This window comes from Terrapene carolina, unplaced genomic scaffold (genome assembly GCF_002925995.2).
Source record: "Terrapene carolina triunguis isolate 2854851 unplaced genomic scaffold, T_m_triunguis-2.0 Scaffold649, whole genome shotgun sequence".
NCBI classification, from domain to species: Eukaryota; Metazoa; Chordata; order Testudines; family Emydidae; genus Terrapene; species Terrapene triunguis.
Window position 1 is genome coordinate 516,367 of NW_020665000.1, and position 25,825 is coordinate 542,191.

The window sequence follows — 25,825 nt, forward strand, 5'->3', positions numbered from 1 at the left end:
CCTGGACCTCCCCCACTGCAACTTGAGACCATTGCTCCTTGTTCTGTGTCTAGGATGTGTCTCCACTATAGAGATCAGCATAGCTATGTCAGCATAACCCCATGGAAGAGGTTTTTCCTGTCCATGTAGGAATACCACCTCCCCAAACGAAGTTAGCTACATTAATGGAACACTACACAGAGGGTTTTGTTGGCATAGCTATCTCAGTCAGGGATGTGGGTTTTTCACACCCCTGAGTGGCACAGCTATTTCGGCCTAACTTTTAAATGTAGACCAAGCCTTAGTTTCTCTTTAGAGATTTATATGTCCCTTTCCCTCTAGTATCCATACACTTCACAAACATTAATGAGTTCATCACCACACTGCCACATGAATTAGGAAGGTGTTATCCCCTTTTTACAGAGCAGTAACTGAGGCCCAGAGAGATTAAGTGACCTGGCCAAGGTCAAAGATGACCTCAGTGTCAGAAAGAGAAATTAAAGCAAATCTCCAACTTCTGTTAGTGAAAGAGACAAGCTTTTGAGCTACCCAGAGCTCTTCTACAAGAGCTCTCTGTTAGCTCGAAAGCTTGTCTCTTTTACCAACAGAAGCTGATCCAATAAAAGATATGACCTCACCCACCTTGCCTCTCTAATATCCTGGGACCAATATGGCTACAACAACACTGCAAACAAGCTATATTTCAGTTAAACACAAGTTATTGGTCTCAATTCAAGGATAACTGGGTGAAATTTAATGGCCTGACACATGCAGGAGGTCAGACGAGAGATAATCTAATGGGGTCTTTTCTGTCCTCAAACTCTATGAATTCATTTCTGTTTGGGGTAGCAAATTTGGGCTGGCTCATATTCAACCTGCTCTGCCCTAATCCCTAGTCCCAATCCCTATCCAAACAGATGTGTTCGCAAAAGGGTTTGATAGTATTAATCACACCAATCAAACAGGCAAGTAAAGTGCTCTAGCAATCTGCTGGCTTCTTACCCTTGAATTCCTCAGGAATGCCAGTGATCAGTCCCTTTCAGTCATTCAGGTGCTGTCTGAGTACCTGCCAATAGAGAAATTTAGAATCGGGAGCTATAATTTATTTCAGATCATATCCTGTGCCTTCCCTGAAAATTGAGTTTTTTTACTTTGTACAGAAACATTCCTTTATTACACAGTGTAAATAATCTTTTATATTTGCAATGCAATTTTAACGTTTCCTCCAGTGTTGCCAAAAAATAGTCTGTTTAAGGAAAGACTATCATTGTAAATTCACTCCCACCCGTGACATCTCTAGATACTCTGGGCTTCTGCAGTCTCTTGCCATTCAGACATAGCTTGTTTTTATTATTGATTCCAACCCAATGATTTCCACTTTATCAAGTTTCCAGAAAGTTGAAGAGAATATAAAATAAAAAACAGTGTCTTAGCCTGTCCCAGGATTGACACTTCTGAGCAGCTGGTTCTACACCCTTTTCAAATGTTGTCTCTAAGCACCACTTAATGCAGTTTGAGTCATAAAATGACAGTGAAATTACTTCTCCAGAATAGAGCATTGTCAGACTGAATCCAGGTGAACTTTCTCTTCATACTGATAAAAAAAAAAAAGTCTTTTGAGGCTATGATATATTAATAAATATCATACAACTCCCATTTATATAGCCCCTTGCATCCTGACGGGGCTCAGAGCACCCAAACACAGAAGTTCTTGCACTCAACACCAAAATGCAGCTGCCTCTAAAGTGAAACTCAGCCACCCAACAGACTCCCAGAGGAGGCTGAGTGACTTGGCCAAGGTCTTCAAGCAAGTCAGGGACAATCTCAGTAAAGGAAATCAGGGAGTTCAAAGCCCCGTGTCCTACCCACTACTAGAGCACATAGCTGAAGTTCAATGTGAAATGGAAGCAGAAGACTAGATCCAACCTAAAACGGAGACATATTCTGCCAAACATAGGGAATACTGATATAATCTACCAACAGTGTCATAACGTCTAGGGCTACAGCTAATTCATACTGGATGATATTCATTCCTGTGCAGACAGACAGCACGCCATGCACCACTTAATTCCTTATGAGGCTGAAGTGGGACTTAAGTGATGCATAGGCCTTGCGCTAGCTCTTCTGCCCGAGGTGAATTTCACCCACGCCTCCTAGCACCTAGCAGGTGGATTAATCCAGAAAACTCTCCACCAGAGCCTCCTGCCCTTCCATGTAAACACATTGATTCCTCAAAAGCCACGTGAAGACAAAAGTCTAGAAATAGGTTGCAAACACAGCGTAGGGCACTTATAGTGAAATGGTTTTTGCAATGAGATGATGCACTTTGTGGGTGTTAATGGTCATTACTGCAAACAGAGGTAGGTGTTAATGATGGGGCATTGAGCTGCAAATGTCCTTCGAATTACTTATCTCACCAAAGAAGGCAATCTGGGATATTTTACTATACCTATAAAAACATCTTTTCCATCAGTTTTTTAAATTTAAATTAAAAATATGTTGTACTTTATCAGAGCTTATCTTTTACCACTACGAAGAAATACACAGCAGAAGGATGTTAAAAATAGAATAATCTTCAACCTCAGAATGGATGCTTTGTGCATACAAATTGAGTCACCATACACAGAGATTTAAACAAATTGATACAAGCTTTGTGTGTAATTTGTTTATTGAGAATTCTTCTCTCTCTCCTCTTCTCCCCCGCCCTCCTTTAAAAAAAAGAAAAAACAACAAAAAAAACCCTATGGCCTATGCAATTTCTGTAAGAATATTTTTTAGCCTGTTTCTTCAGATAATCGTTTGATGTTCGCCTCCCAAATAAAAACATTGGCCATTATTTTTCATTACACTGATTACATGTGAGCAATTATTCCCTTGGATAAGAAAATACTCACTATTCTGTCACATTCAGCACATCTATTAAGACTGAGATATGGCATCAAAAGTGTTCCTTGCCTTCTTTGTGGTACATAGCATGAACATCTCAGTTTGGAAGAATTATAGCTGTGCTTCTGGTTCATTTCACTTAAAATACACCTCTACCCCGATATAACGCGACCCGATATAACACGAATTCGGATATAACGCGGTAAAGCCGTGCTCTGGGGGGGGCGGGGCTGCGCACTCCGGCGGATCAAAGCAAGTTCGATATAACGCGGTTTCACCTATAACGCAGTAAGATTTTTTGGCTCCCGAGGACAGCGTTATATCGGGGTAGAGGTGTATTATAATTTGTGCTCTCTTATTTTAGGAACCTATCAATTGCCAGACTTCTTCAAGCTTATGGTCCATCTAGTCCAGTGTTCTGTCTCCAGAAGTGGTCAGTACCTGTTACTTCAAAAGAAGGTGCAAGAAACTTTGTAGTAGACAGATATGGAATAACTTGTTCACAGGAAAAGTTTCTTCCTAACCCCTATTAGTTATGCCCCGTAGCATGAAAGTTTACATTTCCTTCCAAATCCTTGCAATTTTAAAAATCTTAATTATTGTAGCTTTGGATGTTTCCATTTTTCAGACAAACAGGAAATTTTTTTACTTTTTAATTCTGCTAAGTGTTTGGCCTTGGTATCAAGCGGCCATGAGTTCCACAGGCTAATTGTGTAAGCACGTATTTCCTTGTAGCAGTTTAATTTTTACTGTCTTTTAATGTCATAGTTTGTTTCAATGATGTTTTAAACTTTCTAAACTCATCTCAGTACCAGATCTATTTTTTCTCAAATCTCCTTAATCTTCCTTACACTCTGTAAAGTTTGTCTTTTCCACACAAGTTTTTGCAAGTCTTTTTCTGCTCCAGACTTTTCTCAGATCACAGTAAAAGTGAAGGTTCTGATAAAATCTTACATTTACAAAGCACCTTTCATCTCCTACATAAGAACTTATTGACTTTCAACTGTATTAGTTCATCCTAAACACTTAGCTGGGGAGAAGGATATTAATCTCTGAATTTGCCCACCAATCCTGAGCATCCAGAAGATAATTCGACTACATTCCAAATGCTCTCTTTCTTTTAGATTAAACCATTTCCCTGATCTATATTTTTTCATGTTAATACTATAGGGCTAAGAAATGCTAACCACAACTCTGACCTTCAGTGTCCTACTACCTCTATATGGATAAGGAGGAAGTGTATACATTATTTTCCTTCTCTTCCCAAGAGACCTTTTTCTAGTGCAAAGCAAACAACTAGAACCAATTTGCCCAAGTTGAAAAGCGAAGAGTTGGCTAGTTCAGGGTAGTACTTGGCTGTGCAGGAATGACCATGCCTGAGGATAAATGATATACGTTTATTTCCATGTTAATCTCCCATCTGGCTGACCAAAAGACTCAGTCCTGTCCTGGTGGATAGTGACATGACCTCAGTCATACCTTTGAACAAGCAATGTACTTGGGCATAAAGCTGTCAACTCTTAGGAAACTCCAACTAGTGCAGCACATCTTTTCAGCAACCCTGGAAGCACATCATACCTGCCTTCCACACTCTACCTTGGCTTCCCCTAGAATACAGAGTTAAATATAGGGTCTCGATCCTTGTCTTCGAGGAGCTCAATGGCCTGGGCACAGCATATCTAAAGTGCTAAGATGAGGACAGAACTTTTACTATAAAAGTGTGCAAGAGACAAAGGTTTTTGTGGGGCTGGTCCTAGATGGTGGAATAAACTCCCAAAGGAGCAAAGAACTACCACAAACCTCACCACTCACACTCCAAGTGCAAAGTGCACATCTGGGACTTTGCCTTCTCCATAATAAACACAGAGCAGAGTGGACGTATTAAACAGTATCAGAACAAAACACTCACTGCACACACAATTCTCCCCTTGGTGAGAGGGCCAGAGAGGAAGAATGAACCACAACACGATAGATGTTAGCCACAATCACTTACCACATGACTGAAAGGCACTTAGATACCATAGTGATAAAGGTGCTGTAAGAAACTAAACAGAATAGAACAGAACTCCAAATAATCACTGAGACTGGGGTTTATGTTATATTCACAGACATTCTCTGGCCAACAATCATCGTGCCCTGTCCCACAGTGATCAGAAGGGACCACTGTGATCATCTTCTAGTCTGACCTCCTGTATAACCACAGGCCATAGAACTTCCTCAAAATAATTCCTACAGCATTTCTTTCAGAAAAAACATCCAATAAGAACCTAAGAATGGCCATTCTGGGTCAGACCAATGGTCCATCTAGCCCAGTATCCTGCTTTCTGACAGTGGCCAATGCCCAGGTGCTTCAGAAGGAATGAACAGAACAGGGGAATTATCGAGTGACCCATCCCCTGTTATCCACTTCCAGCTTCTTGATTTAAAAATTGTCAGTGATGGAGAATCCACCACAACCTTTGCTTAATTGTTCCAATGGTTAATTACTCTCACTAAACAGTCATGGGGCAAGAGAGGTCCTTTGATGGATCAGTAGATAAAGGACAGGAAACAAAGAGTAGGAATAAACTGTCAGTTTTCAGAATAGAGAGACATAAATAGTTGGGTCCCCCAGGATCTGTACTGGGACCTGTGCTGATCTGGAAAGAGGGGTAAACACTGAAGTGGCAAAGTTTGGAGATGGTACCAAACTACTCAGGATAAGTTAAATCCAAAGCAGACTGCAAAGAATTGCAAAGGGATCTCACAAAACTGGGTGACTGGTCAATAAAATGGCAGATGAAATTCAATGTTGACAAACGAAAAGTAATGCACATTGGAAAACATAATCCCAATTATACATACAAAATGATGGAGTCTAAATTAGCTGTTGCCACTCAAGAAAGATCTTGGAGAAATTGTGGATAGTTCTCTGAAAACATCTGCTCAATGTGCAGCTGCAGTCAAAAAAGGCAACAGAATGTTAGGAACCATTAGGAAAAAGATAGACAATAAGAGAGTAAATATCATAATGCCATTATATAAATTCATGGTACACACACACCTTGAATACTGCATGCAGTTCTAGTCACCCCATCTCAAAAAAGGTATTTTAGAAATGGAAAAGATGCCGAGAAGGGCAACAAAAATGATTAAGGGTATGGAACAGCTTCCATATGAGGAGAGATTAAAACGACTGGGACTGTTCAGTTTGGAAGAGAGACAACTAAGGGGGGGATATGATAGAGGCCTATAAAATCATGAAAGGTGTGGAGAAAGTGAATAAGGAAGTATTTTATTTATCCCTTCACATAATACAAGAACCAGGGATAACCCACTGAAATTAATAGGCAGCAGGTTTAAAACAAACAAAAGGAAGTACTTCCTCACACAACACAAAGTCAACCTGTGGAACTCATTGCTAGGAGATGTTGTGAAAGTCAAAAGTATAATTGGGTTTAAAAAAGAATTAGATATATTAATGAAGGATAAGTCCATCAATGGCTATTATCCAAGATGTTCAGGGATGCAAACCCATTCTCTGGGTGTCCGTAAACCTCTGACTGCCAGATGCTGGGACTGGACAACAGAGATGGATCACTTGATGATTCTTCTGTTCTGTTCATTCCCTTTGAAGCATCTGGCACTGGCTGCTGTCCAAAGACAGGATACACGGCTAGAGGACCATTGGTCTGACCCAGTATGTTATGATGTTAAAAAATTACGCCTTATTTCCAGTCTGCATTTGCCTAGTTTCAGCTTCCAGCCATAGGCTCATATTGCACCTTTCTCTGCTACACTGAGGAGAACATTATTAAATATTTGTTCCCCATGTAGGTACTTAGTCACCCCTTAACCTTCTCTTTGTTACATTTTGCTAAATAGATTTTGCTTGCTTAGTCAGTCAGGTTTTCCAATCCTTTAATAATTTTCATGGTTCTTCTCTGAACCCTCTCCAGCTTATCAACCTCCATCGCAAACTGTGGATACCAGAACTGGACACACAATTCCAGCAGCAGTTGCATCAGTGCCAAATACAGAGGTAAAATAACCAATAATAATACCAGTATGATATTTTAATGCCCTGTCTGCTGGATGTAATTATGGAGAAATTCAACTTTCATTTTTTAAAATAAGTAAATCCCTAGCCCTTGTGATTGCAAAGAATAGCTAGAAAATGTGACACCCACCCTCCCCGACATACATACACTAAAAGGTCAAAAATTAGAAGGCAAATGAAAAGATTCCAAAAATTATTTTTTTTAAATCTTATTTTTTGACTTGTGATTTTTACATGTGTGGAGTTGGCAATACTGAAAGTTTATCACTGGATAGTTACAAAGTCAGGCCCCCATCCTATAATTGGATCCAAATCTCTGCATCCCAATAGGCCATAACTGCAAGGACCGCTAATGCACGCTCACTTCTGTTTAAGAGTTTTTTTTTAAAATGACTACTAATAAAAGCACATTTCCTCCTAAATCTGTGGTTCTGAGGTTAAATTCTGAGACTGAGTGTAAAATGGTTTTCCTTCTGCTTCTCACAGAATGAGAACAAATACATTATTTTTGCATTATTGCACAGACTTCCCCCCCACCCCCCAACATCAAAGGAAGTGACCTTGTAGCCCTGATATAATCCAGCGATAGGACTGACATATAAATGAGATGTTCTGCAGTCAAGGAGAATTTACTCAGTAATTGCTGTTGCTTGCTATTTTGTGTCGGTGGAGTAAGGGAAGGACAAAATCGGCAATGGGCGTTTATCCTCTCGACAACTCTGATGAGATGAGCTTGGGAAAGGAGATCTTGAAGATTTTGTATTAACAAGCAAACCTGGAATCCCAAGGCTGGTTTGTCTACATTTGTTTGGTCCTTCCCTAGAGCTGACCTATAATGAGATCTGATGCCAAATGGGGGGGAAGGAGAGAGCATGAGAGAGACAAGGAGAGCAAAACATATTTGCCAAACACCTCAGTCAAAGCAATAAATCAGTGTGAAAGGCCGGTGGGACTGTTCTCATCTGAAACCTGCGATTGTGTATTGAAGCCTAATCTCAGAAAATCCTCTAAGGGGCTTCTGTGCTCACATACCAGAGGGTTTGGTTTGTTAAATCCTGCTGGGTGAAGTTCACAGAGGGACAACTCAAGGCCAAGGCCCCAGTTCAGTGGGACTTGGCTCCTTTGTGAAACCTAGCCTTAACTCCCTTAGCCTCCTTTGAAAATCCCAGTCTTCCCCGCAGAGTTAGCCCAGGTGTTGCCCCTAACCCACTTCAGTCTACTTAGAAAAACCTCTAACCCAGGCTTGAGGGTTTAGTCCAGGCTAGCAGGCATGGCTGAGCATATTCACATCAGGCCAATCTGGCAACTCACCTACTCAGCAGCAAGAATAAAGGCTAATCAAGCCCAGGTGTTATTAGTCTTCCAATCTTATCCCACAGTTCCACTTGGTCTGTATTTTCTGGTCCAACTCCTCCCTTCTTCTGCCCTGGAAGTCACCTGGCTCAATGTTTTAACCCCACACTTGCCTGCTCCATTTACAGAGATGCCCTCCACAAACCCTCTTCCCAGCATGCGGACACCTGGCAAAAAGTTGACACCAGCCTTCCAGTAAGATCTATAATTGGAGGAAATATACCCAAAACAACAGTTCTATGATGATGTCTCTGAGAAGCTGGCAGCGGATAGGATCGAACAGTTGGTATCTCAGTGCAAGGAGAAATTCAGAACAATGGGATATCTTGCTAGAAATCCAGCCCAGCACAGTTCTAGTACAGCATCATTGTGGACACAGCCATACAGGGAGGGATTTGCAGTGGGAACACTCCACCTGGACTGGTCTAGCCCAGGCTAACGCTGAAGTGAAGACATACCCAGTGAAACTGCAGTGATGCCTGGGTCTAGTGCCGGTCCCTCTGTATAGGGTGAATTTCACCCGGTGTGAATCAACTCCCATAAATCAATAGATCTAAGGGCCTGATTCTCTGTTACCTGCAGCTTGTGTAGTCATTGACACCAGTGCAAAGTCAGTGCAAAATGGGTGTAAAAATGCTTCCATTCCAGTTTGCACAGGTCTTTCAAATATGTCATACCGTTTATTCTCCCCGTGTAATCTCTAAAATTTTTTGGAGATTTGATATTTGCCATTATCTCACTGTCCACTACACAAGAGTTTATTTTGTGTATATAAAATATAGATGGTGCTATACTGGTTCATACCAGCTGAGAGTCTGTCCCTTTTCATTTTATGTAAAAAGCAAAATGAATCCTGGATTTCCTTTTCTGCAACCAGGTCAAGAGACATTTTCATAGAATCATAGAAATGTGGGGCTGTAAGGGGCCTCGAGAGGTCATCAAGTCCAGCCCCCTGCGCTGACCAGGGAAACCTCGACCATCCCTGACATGTGTTCATCCAGCCTGTTCTTAAAAACCTCCAGTGATGGGGGTTCCACAACCTCCGCTGGAAGCCTATTCGAGAGCTTAACTACCCTTATAGTTGGAAAGTTTTTCTAAAATCTAGCTTAAATCTCTCCTGCTGCGAATGATCCCCATTACCTCTTGTCCTACCTTCAGTGGACAAGGAGAACAATTGATCACGATCCTCTTTATAACAGCCTGTAACATATTTGAAGATTCCTTGTCAGATTCCCCCCTCAGTCTAATTTTCTCAAAACTAAACATGCCGAGTTTTTTTTTAAACCTTTCCTCAGAGGTCAGAATTTCTAAATATTTTATCATTTTTGTTGCTCTCCTCTGGACTGTCTCCAATTTGTTTACATTTTTCCTAAAGTGTGGTGCCCAGAATTGGACAATACTCCAGCTGAGGCCTCGTCAGTGCCAAGTGGAGTGGGACAATCATCTCCTGGGTCTTGAATGCAACACTCTTGTTAATATGCCCCTGAATTATATTAGCATTTTTTACAACTGCAGCTCATTGTTGATTCAGGTTCAATTTGTAATCCACTAGAACCCCCAGGTCCTTTTCAGCAGTGCTACCACTTAGCCAGTTATTCCCCATTAAAACAATTCCCTTGAATGGTAATTGTCTGCATCATACTTGCTTTCAGCATGAAATTCACTCCAGTGCAGAAGGCTTATCACTTCCAATAGAATCACATCCAGCAGGCACTATTTATTTTGAGTACAATGTGGTGGAGAGCTTCCACCAGGTGGTGTTTCTAACATTGTTGTGGTATTTCCAGGAAAGAGGAATAAAAGTGGTGTCATCAGAGCAACTTAGTTTAGGAACACCCTAAGTCACCTGAACTTTGCCAAACCAGCTTGGCTTGTTTCATTTTCCTATAGCTCCATGCATCCTGCATTCATTATACCAGCATCACCCTCAGTCCCTGGCTCTTCACACAGCACTGATTTGCACAGCTGTGCTATTCCAAACGCCTCCTTACTCAGTTTCCACTCACCTTTCCATCTCTATAACTAAACTCTTCTCCTGTTTTATGCACTCACTAGCAGGGTTAGATTTTGTGTTTCTTTTGGGGTGAATCTGGAATGCTCCTTAAAAATTCCCTCTACCTCCACATCAGCCCTTTCCTTACCGTGGCAATTTGCTTTAGACTCCTCTTGAGACTGCAGAGATGTATATATTTGCATGTGTTAACAGGCAGAGCAAAGGAGTGCCTGAGCTCTGTGTATGGCTGGCATATCCCCATTCTGATGATATTTGCTCTTGCAAACATATCATGCCCTTTTCTCTCTCTGCATAAACTGTAAAAATCATGGGGGGGGGGGATTTGAAATGTGCCATATTTCATTGTCTGCAACACATGGTGTGTGTGTGTGTGTGTAAATTCAAATGAACTAGCTAATTTAATAATTTAAAAGCAGATTGTATTTTTAAGCCTAAAGCAAATTCCCAAACTGATTCAATCAAATAGCTGAGTTATCTTTGGGAAGCCAGAAAAGGATGCAGACACTCAGATACCATGTTGATGAGCAACAATATAAGAACCTGAAGTAATCTAATAGCAACATGCAACCTTGAAGATTCTTCTTGACCTAGAGTCATCTCCTCCTATCAGTGTAACCCACAGTACTATAAAATGCATCCCTTGTAATCTCATTGACTGTGGTACTTGTCATGTATTTGACACACTGGAAAACAGATGACATAGCAGTATCTCCACTAGAGGTAGGCAGAAAATTCTCACCAGCAGTGAAATCTGCAAAGAAAACATGTTTCTGGATTGTAAATGAGCAAAATGGCTTCCCTTCTCAATTTGCATTTTCTGACAATCAAGTGTCACGGTTTTCACCTGAACAAATTTGGAAACTGAAAAATCGATTCCTCTGTTTGCCATGGGGATGAACCTACACATCCCTTTTCTATTAGTCCTGCATAGACAGGCACTGAGACGCACCTGGTGGCTACCAGCACATGGCTATCAGCTGCCTCCAGTTCTCCTCTCCACACTGATGGCTTTGCAGCCCATTCTGCCTTGGTCTCTGCTCCCTGCCCTGGTTCACAATACTCCCAACATCTCCCTCAGTACAGCATTCCCCTTCCAGGATGTGTTAGCTCTCCCCAAAAGAGTTAACAAAACAGACAAGAGGGGTGTAAACCTAACCCCTCACTCACTCTGCTTTCCCTTGGATCCTTTCTTGTGCATTTTATCTGCATATTCAGTTAGGGCTTGGTTCTTTCACCCCCTTACTCCTGCATCCCTTACACATGAATCAGGTCCTTTGGGACAGGGACCAGGGGCTGAATTCAGAGGGCAGCCTAAGTGAGTTTCAATCAGTGTAAGGGACTCCTTCTTCCAGCCCCCTCAGATGCTCCATCACTTACTGAAGTGACCTTGAACCCCCTTACTTATGCACCCACTCTGAATGTGACTCGGGGCTTGTCTACGCAGCAAGTTACTGCTCAGCAAGCCAGGGTAAGAGTCTACAGCCCACCAGCCTGCTGCCAAGTAACATCCTGCGTGGCCGCTGCTCCAGTGCACGGAAAGCTCCAGAGCATGGCTGGACTTTCAGCGTGCTGTAGAAGTGTCCAAGTAGGAGGTTACTGTGTGGCAAACTGGTGCGCTGTACATTCAAACCTGGCTTGCAGCACAGGGACTTGTCATGTAGACAAGCCCCCGGAGAGTCTGGGCCATATTTACAAAAGTATTTAATTGCCTAAAGATGCACATAGGTGCCTCATGTGATTAACGAAAGTGCCTAGGGAGGTTAGGCACCTAACTCAATGGTAATTAGGCACCTAATCCGCTTAGGCACCTTTGTGAATCCCACTAGGCACCTAGCTGCATCTTTAGGTGCCTAGACACCGTTGTAAATCTGTCCCTATGTCTAGATTAGTGTAAAATATATGCAGTAAAATCAGTCAGGAGTGTGGGGGAAGACATGAGTTAAAAAAGGTCACCTCCTACTTTAAGTTAAACCTGGTTCCTCTGAGCTTGTTACACATTTAGATTCCATCACTCACATTTACTGATGAGTAACTTGCAGCCCTTGGCACATCATATCTGCTTACAACCCCTTGCCTTCATACCTGTCTGTAAAGCATCGAGCATGCTATTGGTGTTACACAGATAATGATTCTGATTTCCCTGTTCATTCTTTAGGTATGGTATTTATTGGGTTGCATGAGACGGCACATAATGCATGTTTCTGAGTAAAGAGGACTCAGTGCTTGCCACGTTAATATATTTAGTGGTGTTTTAAGCTTATTAAGGTAATCCTATTTCCATTTCTATGAACTAGCAGACACCAGCATTATCATTTGTTAATAACTTGAGGGGTTCATTATACATTAATGGAAACATAGCAGAAACTACTGGATTCAATTGGATTTTTATTGTAATTTGTTCTTATTGTTTCAACACAACTGGTTAGGTAGGTAGTGACCCTCTAACAAGGCCTGATCTGGCGACCAGACTGCTGTAATGGGGCTGGATGGAGCACACAGGCCTCACACCCCAGTAGCACATCCCAGCAGGGTGGGGCTAGGCTGTGTGCTTCTAGCTGGGCCTGATGAGGGATGCCTGGCAGCACCCAACTAGGTCTTTAGTTTAAGTTCCACAGTCCAAGAGCACAGCCTTCTCTGAAAAACTGCTTCTGAGTCAGCTTGCTGAGAGAGCTGGAAGCCCAGACCCGCATCTGGGAGCACAGCCGGGCAGACGCTGGATGACAATGGTTCTACCCTTGAGGTATACTCCAGCTGGCTTGACTGGAGGGGAAGATTTCTCCCCTGTCATCATGTTATTAGGATTATCAAAGAAAGGGGTCTGTCTTTTCTAGTCCCCAGGTCCTATATTTCACAGCACCTTGGGCCAAGGTTAGCTGCGCTGTAGAAAACCTGCAAGCACCTCGCCCCTTACCATGAGCTCTGCTACATAGCAGTTGCAGAATTATCTTGTGCATGATAAGGAGCCACCCCTTTTTGACTAGGCTGCATCTACCAGAATGCACCCTCACTACAGAATTTTTCAGTCACTCCTTTGAGACCGAGTTGAGCTATCTGACATCCCTTCCCTGAAGTTGGTTGGGTTTTTTTGTTTATTTTATTTGCAAACCGGTGCAGCGTATTCTCAATATAATTCTGAATACTGCTTCTGCTTTACATAAGTTGTATTACCAAACATACAAACGACTTAAGCTGCAGCTATTAGACTGAAATGCAAGATGATTCTAGCAGTAACGATACAAGAGCAAAGAAGAGATTTCTCCGGGGCATCAGACAGTCACATGAAAGTAACTTTACAAGTCTTTCTTTTCCATCACTCTGCTACTAATGCCCATAATTAGGCTGAAGAGAAAAAAAAATTCTTTTCCTTGCGCAGTTCTTTCTCTCTCCCCGTCTCCTTCCCTCCCTCCCTCAGTATTAGACCATTTCCTTGATCAAGTTCCTTTCAAAGTCTTTAACTACAATGAACAGCCTCCTCTAGGAAAAAAAAACGTGGTCCATTAACAGTCTGTGTGTTAACTGCACTGACAAACCAATCAATCGTCTCTTATCAACCGAAAAGGCAGCATAAAACTGTTCTAGGTCAACTTGTACATGTGTTTACATAAACCTACTGTGGGTTCACAGCTAAGGACACGGCATTGATTAATACCACTGGAAAGCAAGGAGTGATGAACCTGCCTAAGAAAAATAAGGGGCATGCTTTGCATTTATACCTAAGCCCTTGGGTACCATTCTGGCAGTATAAAAGGGCTTTAATGTGGGTGTATATTACATTTCTACCCACGTTAAGGGCAGAGCAGTCTCAGTGATCTTATTGTGCATGAGAATCAGGTCCCTAGTCCCTAAACTACATTCAGTTCAGAACTGAAACATTTTACTCAAGGTTCTGAAATGTTCTGACACATTCCTCTCCCCCCACTTCCACTTTTCAGCTATCGCTGTTCTGATGAGCACTTTGTAAATGACAGGCAGACATCTGGTACCTGAGGCAGAAACATTTTTATTTTCATATTTCTGGATAAAACTGGAAGCAGGAGTTCTGGAATTCCCAGAATGTTTGATCTCACAAGGAGCCAGATTCTCTGTTGTCCTGCACCATGGCCAACTTTTTACAATTGTGCAAAATGAGTGAGAAGTAAGCGTAAAACACGACTAGATCAGAATGATTTTTAGCCCCTCTTTGTAGGGGTGTAAATGACAACACACTGTGCAAGGGCAACAGAAAATCAGGCCCAAAATTTCCACTACAATTTTACAAAAAGAACAGGAGTACTTGTGGCACCTTAGAGACTAACAAATGTATTTGAGCATAAGCTGTAGCCCACGAAAGCTTATGCTCAAATAAATTGGTTAGTCTCTAAGGTGCCACAAGTACTCCTGTTCTTTTTGCGGATACAGACTAACACGGCTGCTACTCTGAAACTACAATTTCACACACTCTGGAAGTTCAGAAAAGTATTTAAAAAACTGCACCTGAAGTCCAAACCTATTCAGGTTTCCCCAAATAGCTGGAGCTGGGAAATTCTGGTGAACCCCTCCTAGTAAATAAACACGTTCATCAAACTATTACCTCAGCTCAGCCCAGACAGGAGAGACCAGTTCACAGGCCTGGCATGTTCTACTCTGCCAGTCACTGATGCCAACACATCAACACAATTCAGACACATCTCCTGCAGAGTAAAGTCTCACATCCACCCACTGACACACATGGTCCTCCACCCATTGAAACTGGTGCTAGACAATCAAACCTAGGGACTCCGAGCAGCCCATTTTATTGGTTAGGATGGTGCTCAAGGAGAGAGGAAAGAAGCAGGACTTTAGCAGAACACTCACCTTGAACTGGACCTGGAATCTGAATTGCAGACCAGTGCAAATTACAGGCTGAATAGTGACTGACACCAGCAGCTTTGCCATAATGCCCACAAAATACTTGACTGGTTACACTGCTGGTTTGCTGAGACCACTGCCTGCCATGCTGACCCACACGGTCTCATTGTTTTCTTGTACTCCCACCTCGGTCTGTCTGTATCCTCTGCTGTCATTTGTTGTATAACTTAAATTGTAAACTCTTCAGAGCAGGAACTGTCTTTTTGTCCTGTGTTTGTACAGTGCCTAGCACAATGGGGTCCTGGTTCATGACTTTGGCTCCTAGGCACAATGGTCATACAAATAATAAATAATAATTAGGGCTGTTGATTAATCACAGTTAACTCACATAATTAACTCAAAAAATTTAATCGTGATTAAAATTAATTGCAATTAATTGCTGTTTTCACCACACTGGTGAACAATAGAATACCAGTTGAAATTTATTAAATATTTTGGGTGTTTTTCTACATTTTCTAATATATTGATTTCAATTACAACACAGAATACAAAGTGTACAGTGCTCACTTTATATTGTTATTACAAATATTTGCACTGTGAAAATGATAAAAGAAATAGTATTTTTCAATTCACCTCATACAAATACAATAACTCCTCACTTAACGTTGTAGTTATGTTCCTGCAAAATGCGACTTTAAGCGAAACAATGTTAAGCGAATCCAATTTCCCCATAAGAATTAATGTAAATAGAGGGGGTTAGGTTCCAGGGAAATTTTTTTCACCAGACAAAAAGACTAATATATATATACACACACACATACATACACAGTATAAGTTTTAAACAAACAATTTAATACTGTACACAGCAATGATGAGTGTGAAGCTTGGTTGAAGTGGTGAAATCAGAGGGTGGAAGAGGGTGGGATATTTCCCAGAGAATGCCTTACTGCTAAATGATGAACTAGCACTCAGCTGAGCCCTGAAGAGTTAATGTAGCCTCACAATCTACAAGGCAGCACAAATGGAGGGAGGGGAGACAGCATGGCAGACAGACAGCATGGCAGACAGACAGAGACACACACCGTGTGTGTGTGTGTGTGTGTGTGAGTGTGAGAGAGAGAGAGACGCGCGCATTGCCCCTTTAAGTACACTGACCTCACTCTAAGTACATTGCCTTTTTAAGTAGGTCAGCAAGTTGAGACAGCAGCTGCTGCCAGCAAGATCCCTCCATCCTGAGACCTGTCGTGTCCCCCCCTGCCCTATGGAGATGGGGATAAGTGGGGGGCAGGAGCAGGGGGGAGGGGGACACCCTGACATTAGCCCCACCTCCCCCCCCACAGCAACCAGGAGGCTCCCAGGAGCAGCACATGGCAGTGGGGGGAGGGACAGCTGAACTGCCGGCAATTGATAGCCTGCTGGGCGGCTGCCACACAGGGAACTTACGGGAGTGGGGAGCTGATAGGGGGGCTGCCGGCCCACCCTGGTTCCAAGCCCCCACCAGCTAGCTCCAATGGGCTGCTCTTTCTGCAAGCAGTGGACAAAGCAGGCGGCTGCCAAACAACATTATAAGGGAGCATTGCGCAACATTAAATGAGCATGTTCTCTAATTGATCAGCAACGTAACAATGTTAACTGGGACGACTTTAAATGAGAAGTTACTGTACTGTAGCGCAATCTCTTTATTGTGAAAGTGCAACTTATGTAACAAAAAAATCTACATTTATAACTGCACTCAAAAACAAAAAGTAAAACTTTAGAGCCTACAAGTCCACTCAGTCCTACTTCTTGTTCAGCCAATTGCTAAGACAAACAAGTTTGTTTACATTTACAGGAGATAATGTTGCCCACTTCTTATTAACAATGTCACCTGAAACTGAGAAGAGGCATTCACATGGCACTTTTGTAGCCACATTGCAATGTATTTACATGCCAGATATACTAAACATTCATATGACCCTTCATGCTTCAGCCACCATTCCAGAGGACATGCTTCCATGCTGATGAGGCTCGTTTAAAAAAAAAAAAAAAAAAAAAAAGGAGTTAATTAAATTTGTGACTGAACTCCTTGGGGGAGAACTGTAAGTCTCCTGCTTTGTTTTATCTGTATTCTGCCATGTATTTCATGTTTTAGCAGTCTCGGATGATGACCCAACTTATATTGTTCGTTTTAAGAACACTTTCACTGCATATTTGACAAAGAAGGTACCAATGTGAGATTTCTAAAGATAGCTACAGCACTCAAACCAATGTTTAAGAATCTGAAATGCCTTCCAAAATCTGATAGGGATGAGGTGTGGAGCATGCTTTCAGATATCTTAAAAGAGCAACACTCCGATGCGGGACTACAGAACTTGAACCACCAACAAAGAAAATCAACCTTCTGCTGGGGGCATCTGACTCAGATGATGAAAATGAACATGAGTTGGTCCGCATGGTCTGCTTTGGATCATTATTGAGCAGAACCCATTATAAGCATGGACGCATGTCCTCTGGAAGGGTGGTTGCAGCATGAAGGGGCACATGAATCTTTAGCGTACCTGGCACGTAAATATCTTGTGTCGCCAGCTCTAAAGTTTTACATTGTTTTATTTCTGAATGCAGTTATTTTTTTGTACATAATCCTACATTTGTAAATTCAACTTTCATGATAAAGAGGTTGTACTACAGTACTTGTATTAGGTGAATTGAAAAATATTATTTCTTTTGTTTTTTACAGTGCAAATATTTGTAATCAAAAATAATATAAAGTGAGCACTGTACACTTTGTATTCTGTGTTGTATATGGTATTCAATTAGTGTTTAACAGCGCGATTAATTACGATTAATTTTTTTAATATCTTGACAGCCCTAATATTAATGCTAGCTTCATCTTGCACTAGCTGCAACTCCCAAGTGGTTTTCAATGGTAGGAACATAGGACTTTCCATACTGGATCAGAAAATGGTCCACCTAGTCCAGTATCCGGTTCCTAAATCTGACCAGTGGCAGATGCTCCAGAAGAAGGTGCAAGAAACCCAGAATGGGCATGTAATGGATTCTCCCAAGGCTGCCCCCTTGAATTGAGGTACCACTGAGCTCACTGATGCACCAGCCTAGGCTCCCACTCACCTTGTAATTCTGTGACAAGCTGCAGATACGCTCCCAGTCTCACATTTTCACCAGCACACAGGTAGGGACACACCCAGCTGTAGTAACAGGCAGACAGGCTTTCTGACCAGCCCCTGCATGGGAAGGCTATACAGCTAGGGCACTTACCAGCTTCTCATGTGCACACTCCCTCTGTCAGCTCATAAAATTCACCATCTCGCTCAATGTGGAGAGAGATATGCAACAGCTTTCTGCCCCAAGTTATGATTTCCACACACTGGTTTTAGACAAAACAAAAAGTAAGTTTATTAATTACAAAAGGTAGATTTTAAGTGATAACAAACAGATAAAAGCAGATAACCTTGCAAATAAACAAAAACACAATCTAAGCTTAAATTACTAAAGAGACTGGATATGAGTAGCAAATTCTCACCCTAATTGTTGATTTAGGCAGTTTGCAGAGATTCTTGAGGGGCCAGCTGCACTTGCTTGCAACTTGAAAACCCCAGGTATTCCTTTCACAGGCTAGAAACCCCTCTAGACTGGATTCAGCCCTTCCCCCAATTTCAGTCCTTGTTCCTCAGTGTTTTCAGGAGTCTCCTTGGGCAGGGAGTCAGTGAAGAACCTTGATGATGTCACTCCCCTGCCTTAAATAGCTTTTGCATATGGCAGGAATCCTTTATCTCCAAGCTTGGTTCCCAGCCTTTCACTGGAAAAACACTGGTATTCCAAGATGGAGTCCAGTACCAGGTGACTTGGTCACATGACCCAGAATCTCATAGCAGCCATGAGTCAGAGGCTGTTTGTAGCACCCACAGGAAGACTCCCTGGTGAGAGATTAGCTTCTTCTAAGACCTATTGTTCCCCCTAATGGCACTTCCCAGCTAGCCATCTAGACTGATTGTATTCTGCCTAGTGGGCATTCCCCAGGTGTAAACACATTTGTAATAGAGGAATAGACAATATTTCTAACTTCAGATACCAAAATGATACATGCATACAAATAGGACAGTCATATTCAGTAAATCATAACCTTTTCAATGATATCTTACATGACCCATCTTGCATAAAATACATCATAGTTATGCCATAATCATATCATAACAATTTTTCTATGAAGAATATGGGGCATAGTGTCACAGAGCAATTACATAAACTACCCGGAAGGAGGTTTCTTCTAAACTCTTTGGTTGGGGTCAGTCCAGACCATGCAACAGGAGTGTTCATACTCCTCCCAAATTTCAGGATTTTTTAAAATCCTCTCTAACGTAACTATGGCTATTCTCATTGGGCCTGAGCAAATACCCAGGGATGTAAATGGGAACCCTCTTGCCACTGCTTCCAACTTTGGATCGGAACCATTATCCCTATACATTAGATAAGGTCTATCTAGCCCTATAAATGACTAGATAGGAATTGCCATATTGGATCAGAAAATACCCTGTGCTCCTACCCCTGAAGACCATTTGGGAGTTGCAGCTAGTGTAGGATGAATCTGCAGCTAGTGCAGGATGAATCTAGTGGTGGCAATCTTACACAGCCCATTCCTCAAAGCCTTCACTGGACTGCAATTCAAATTCTAGGTCCTTGCAGCTCAACAAGACAGCAATTCAGTCTGGAGATAAGGATTTGGTTATGAGCATAAGATCACTCTGAAGATGGAAATACATGGAACTAATGGTCACATTTTTACCAGTCCCAACTCATCACGCACCTAAGAACTTGTCAGTGGCTTTAAAAGTGAGATGTTTCCATTTCCCTTTCTATATTGATTTTTGCACAAACTAGTGGAGACAAATCCAGCCTAGTCTGTTCTGCTCCATTAACAGACATTTCTATAGAACTGGGAATTGCATGAGGCAGAATTTCTATTTCTCTCCTTAGAGTGATTACTACAAATGCTTTTAAACAAAGAAGTTATTTACAAGTCAGGGTTGCTTAGTAACACAATCCCAAACCCCCTCCTCTTTGAAAAACATGCTGCCTGGAGATGCAGGGGACACTTAAGATCATGTTTTTATGGACTTATGTGGGGATTTTAACCACACAGCTTAGAACCTGTCACACATTTCAAAGAATCAGCCAGAGCTATGTGAGATCAGGCTGTGAATGACAGACAGTTAGCGAAGCTCATAACTAACGGGGACTCTATTCAGTTGATCTCAAAGAAGAAATTGCACCTGAGGGGTGGTCTCTGTGCCAGCACCCCTGGAGCAGTCCCTTCACATGCTTTCAGAGAGAACAGCCCCGGGTCAATATTTCCCATTGGGCACCCCTGCAGCATGGCAGGTCCATCCATTATCTTTTTGATTGGCTGACATGCACAAGGCAAAACCAGAACTTAGACCAGTCAGATTGTTTGCAAAGCCTTGAAGTGAAGAGGTACTGTCACTGTGAAGGAGTTCTGCCTGGCTGCTGTCAATCCCATTGCAGCAGTGAAGACTCCAGAGGCTAAATAACCATTTTATGCTCCCAGATTATAAAAATAATCCTATTTTTTTTTTAAATTGCTTAATCAGGAAGTCAGCAAAATCCTCCTGAAATAATTTGAATTTTCTCTTCAATAAATCGCTTAATGAGAAGGATTCCAGACTTTCTGACTGAGTAATTTGTTATCCAAATCTAATTTTATCTCAGTATTAAATGTCTCTGTTAGCTCCCAGACCAGAGGTTGTTGCCTGAACTAAAGCGGGAGCAAGGAGCAGAAGGAGCAAGGTTTCTTCCCCCTCCCATGGTGCGGATGAGGCATGTACAGAATATTTTGCATTTGTGTTTATGTAAATGTAACTGTGATGCATGGCTAGAATGGGTAAAACACGCTGTAAAAAAAATAACCGTCAAAAGACGTGGGGAGATAATGTTTGTGTTTTTGTGTATTTACATATGTATGAGTAGGGTCAACAGTCCGTGTCTATGCTGTATTCTGATAGTTCAGAAATCAAAAGAACATCCTAGCATTCAAATGAATTGTAAATACGGGATATCTCGGTATTCATCTCTCTTTGAAATGTACTGTGAATGGTGGAGAAACAAGCAAATTGCCTTATGTTAATACTATAGTTAAGTACTGATGATGGACCTCCTTCAAAGTCATCCTAAATACCTTTTGTTCCCAGAGGAACTCCCAACTTGTCAAAGAGGATATGAAATTGTATAAAAGATCCTTGGGTCCTGATTCTGTCATCTCAGATCTGCTTGAGGCTTCATACAGGGGAAGCTTAGGCCGTAAGGACTGAGATCCCAGTCCTAAACTGGAACACCCTGCAATGATATTGGACTATAACCTATGAACTATTTCTGAATGAATGCTTTGCAACTACAAAGCTCACCATCTCTCCTATGAATCTGAATCTTAAGAATTAAATTCATGTTTGTATTTGTTTTTTAATAAATTTTAGTTTAGTTAATAAGAATTGGTTGTAGCATGTTTTTGGGTAAGATCTGAAACATTCAACAACCTGGGAGGTAATGTGTCCAATTCTTTGGGATTGGTAGAACCTTTTCTTTTATATGATGAAATAAGATTTTCAGGAATCTCCATCATATTTGACTTAGGTACCTGGATGGAGGCCTGAGGTTGGATCACTTTAGGAGAACTGTGTTGTTTGGACTTCTGAGTAACCAATAAAGTAATAAAGAAGCTGTTTCATGCTGGCTTGGTAAATCTAAGGTTTCAGAGTAGCAGCCGTGTTAGTCTGTATTCACAAAAATAACAGGAGTACTTGTGACACCTTAGAGACTAACAAATTTAAGCTTATGCTCGAATAAATTTGTTAATCTCTAAGGTGCCACAAGTACTCCTGTTCTTTTCTTAGTAAATCTAAGTATTGGAATATCCACCAGCTTTATGGGGATTGTCTGTCCCATTCTTTGCAGTTCACCCTAATTGAGTGATCATAGCTGGCCCCCATTGGAACCCCGGTCACAGTAACCCACTGGCAAGTGAGTGCTACAGGTCCCCCTCTCTATCGATCCACAGAGGGTATGAGTTGCTACAGCCCCAGCTACAGATTATTGGTTCTTTAGCTCAAGATCATGCATTGAGCTCCATTTACTGGACAGCCCCCATCTTGGCTAACACACCCAGGACTGAACCAGAGACCTCTGGGAACCCATCTCCTCAGTAGATTGGTACAGAGAGGTCCTGGGACGCACACTCACCAGTGAGTTACATGAACAAACCCTTAAACGGGACTTAAAGTTGCCACTCCTTCCCTCTGACATGCCACAAACGTCATGATGGATCTTGGTAAAAGCAGGGTGCTTGGGCCAGAATCCCCTTTGAGCAAGCGGCCTCCCCAGCTGGTGTGGAGCTGACATAAAGGGCCCAGCTCCCAACCCCACATGCAGGTGGCAGGTTGAAATGTGGCCAAAGAGCATTGCACTATGGCCATTCTCCACTTCCCAGGGGATTTGGGGAGCAGAGTGTCAATTAGAGATGCCTCACAGTGGCTATAACTAACACTAGGGACTGGCCAGGGCCCAGCACAACCCCAGAATATGGGGTGTGCAAAGGTGGCTTAAAGCCAACTTATACTACCACCACCCCAGTCCCTGGTCCAAGCACAGGATGGAAGAACCGAGCAGCAGACCCCTTATCTTTGCATGGGCTTTTTGTCTAGCAAAGGGAGCAGGGTTAAACGGGCAGATGGGAAGACATTTCCACTGGCCCCATTTGAAATATGCAGGCATAAAACCACACAGCAAGGGATGGCTTTAGTAGTAGCAAGCAACATCAATGACTGCTGGCAGGTCCAATGCTATTGAGAATCCTACACTGGCTTGCAACTTGCATGATTCACCTCTCCCCTGCTTGCAATGGGACTAGAGGGGAAAGAGTCTCAGCCGCCAGTCTCCCCAGCAGTAGGAATGGAGTGGGGGAGAGAGCTAACAGCCCATTTACTCACATACAGGGTATGTCCACACTGTAAAAAAGGTGTCTTCAGCATAGTTAACCCAGATGAAAATAGCAGTGAAGGCATGGCAACTTGACTTTTAACAGCCTTAAAGGCTATACGTCAGCCTGGGGTTGAACTTGAACTGCTAACCCGAATTAAAGCCAAGTGGACGTGTTTCTTCACTGCTATTTTAACCCCTGTTGGCTAACCTAGGTTAAAATCACTTCTTTTTTTTTTTTTTGCACTTGTTGTTATACACACAGGTCCTACTAGCCTGAGTGCCACAGATTGCCATGGTATCCCTTAAAGTGAAAGCCCTATTACTCCTGGGGGAATTCTGCTACTGCACATGTGCATAATTAATGAGCCATGCATACTTTTAAATTTTGTCACAGGAAAAAGTTTCTGGTGAAATGTTGCTGTAGTTCTGCATTTTTCCCACCAAAGGGCGCTGTGGCGCAAGAACACAGCAGCCCCTCCCAGCCCCCTAGGGAAAAGAAAGAGCCTGTCTTCTTCTTAGCACCTGTCCAGCCAGGTCAGGAGACAGGGGCTATGGGGAGACAGACAGAATGAGGTGCTGGGGGGGGGGTCAGACCGGGGCTCATAAGGGCTAGTGGGGGAGGACAGACTGGGGCAGGGGCTGAATGGGAGTGGAGGCACAGGGCCACATGGTGATGGGTGAGGGGGTATAGAGACACATGGGGACAGGGAGTGGCTGGGTGGGGGCACAGAGACTCCTGGGGACAGGGTGCAGGGCCACATGGGGATGGGGGAGTGGGTGTCTGGGGGTGGAGGGACACATGCGGACACAGGTGCAAGGACACATGGGGGTGCAGAAACACATGGGGACGGGGCAGATCTGCCTGACTACATGTAGAGGCTAGGGGTCAGCCAGGGTCTGCATGGAGGAAGCTTCCTAACAATCCCTCCCTGCCCCCCCGCAAAAAACCTGTTCCATACTTTCCCCACCCATACCCAACAACCCTCCAAGTTCACACCCAGGCTCCTTCCCAGCAATTTACTTCCCTCTTCCTCAGCTCCTCCATTACCCCTCACTCCCCAAGCCTTTGCAATGCTTCTGAGGGGTGCGAGAAATGCGGTTCTGTATTGTAGTTTAAATGAATTACTCAGAGTTCTGTATTAATATGACTAGTGAGGAATCTATTTGTCAAAACACATTTCTTGAATCTTTTTTGTTGTCTGTCTTGTTACAGATATACTTGCTGACAGGTATTTTGAAACAAATGGCCAAAAATAATTGAAACTGGTGTGACTATATTGTGTTATTTTGACAAATAAAATATGCAGAATTTTGAAATATCGTGCACAGCAATTTTTTTTTTTTGGCGCAGAATTCCCCCATGCGTACTCTATAGAGCAGGGACTGTGTATGCATAAGTGCCTTAAAATCCCCAACTTATTGTGGCCAGCTTGTCAAAAGAGCTCAGCTCACATAGTTTGGGGGGCAGGGGGAGCACCACATGGGAGTGGGACAGTCTCCATTATTCTCAAAGGCGGGGTACGTGGATGAGGAGATCTTTTGCATATCTGGCCCATAGTCTCTGAAGCCCTGATACTCGCCTGCCCCACACTTTGCAGAGCCATTTACAGCAGGTGTGAAATACAACCGCTAGTGCTTTACGCTCAGGTTGCCCTGATGTAAACAGCACATGAGGCGTCAGGCAGTGGAGAAACTCAGACCCCATCCCTCCATCCTGGATCACTTTAGAGAATGCGCTCTAAAAGTCAGGTTTATGCTCCGCTCTGCTCCATCACTGACCTCAGAGGCCCCTTCTCCTCCCCCATTTGCTATTGCTAAAACATCAAGGTTTTGGAAGGCTTGTCTCTGGAATCCAATCCCTAGGATGAGATCTCACTTCTGTTCAAAACTACTCCATTTTTTGTTTAAGTAAATAATGACTAAGGCTACAATTTTGTCATGGAAGTCACTGAATCCGTGATTTCCAAAGACCTCCGTGACTTCAGCCCCAGTGGCTGGGAGCTGCAGGGTCCCACCGCTTCCCACAGCAGCAGCGGGCCCCCAAGCTCCCAGCTGCTGCAGGCGGGGGGGGGGGGGAACCCCGCAGCTCCCGGTCGCTGCAGGGGGCAAGGGGACCCTGCAGCTCCCCTCCGCCACGGGGGGTGGACAGGGGGACCCTGCAGCTCCCAGACACCCCCAGCTGCCCAGTCCCTTCCCATTTTGTCATGGATATTTTTAGTAAAAGTCAGGGACAGGTTACGGGCAATAAAGAAAAATTCACGGAACCCCGTGACCTGTCCCTGACTTTTACTAAAAATATCCATGACAAAATCTTAGCCTTAATCATGTCTAATACTATTATGTCCATTTCTAAAGAAATGGATTAAAAAGCTTATAACAAGGAAGGAATTTCTGGAATGTGTTATTAGCACCACAGTACTTTCCTCTTATTAATAGCTGTACACATGATCTTTCGTTTTCTACCAGTCATCACAGCTTCCTTCTCAGCTGCAGCACCAGGAAAACCATTAGCACAGGCTCAATAGCACAGGGTAAAGCCTTTGATGTGTCTATGCTATTTCTCTTAAAACTCCCCATTGTTACTGCCCCTAGTGCAGCTTCATGAGAGGCAGTGTTGGAGGAATCCCTGAAGTAAACAGGCTGCTGGCACGTTAGCCAAATTCTCTCGTCTAACCCTGCCCAGAATGGGTCAACAGGACATTATGGACATGGGGGAGGCAGTGTGACCTAATGGACAGAGC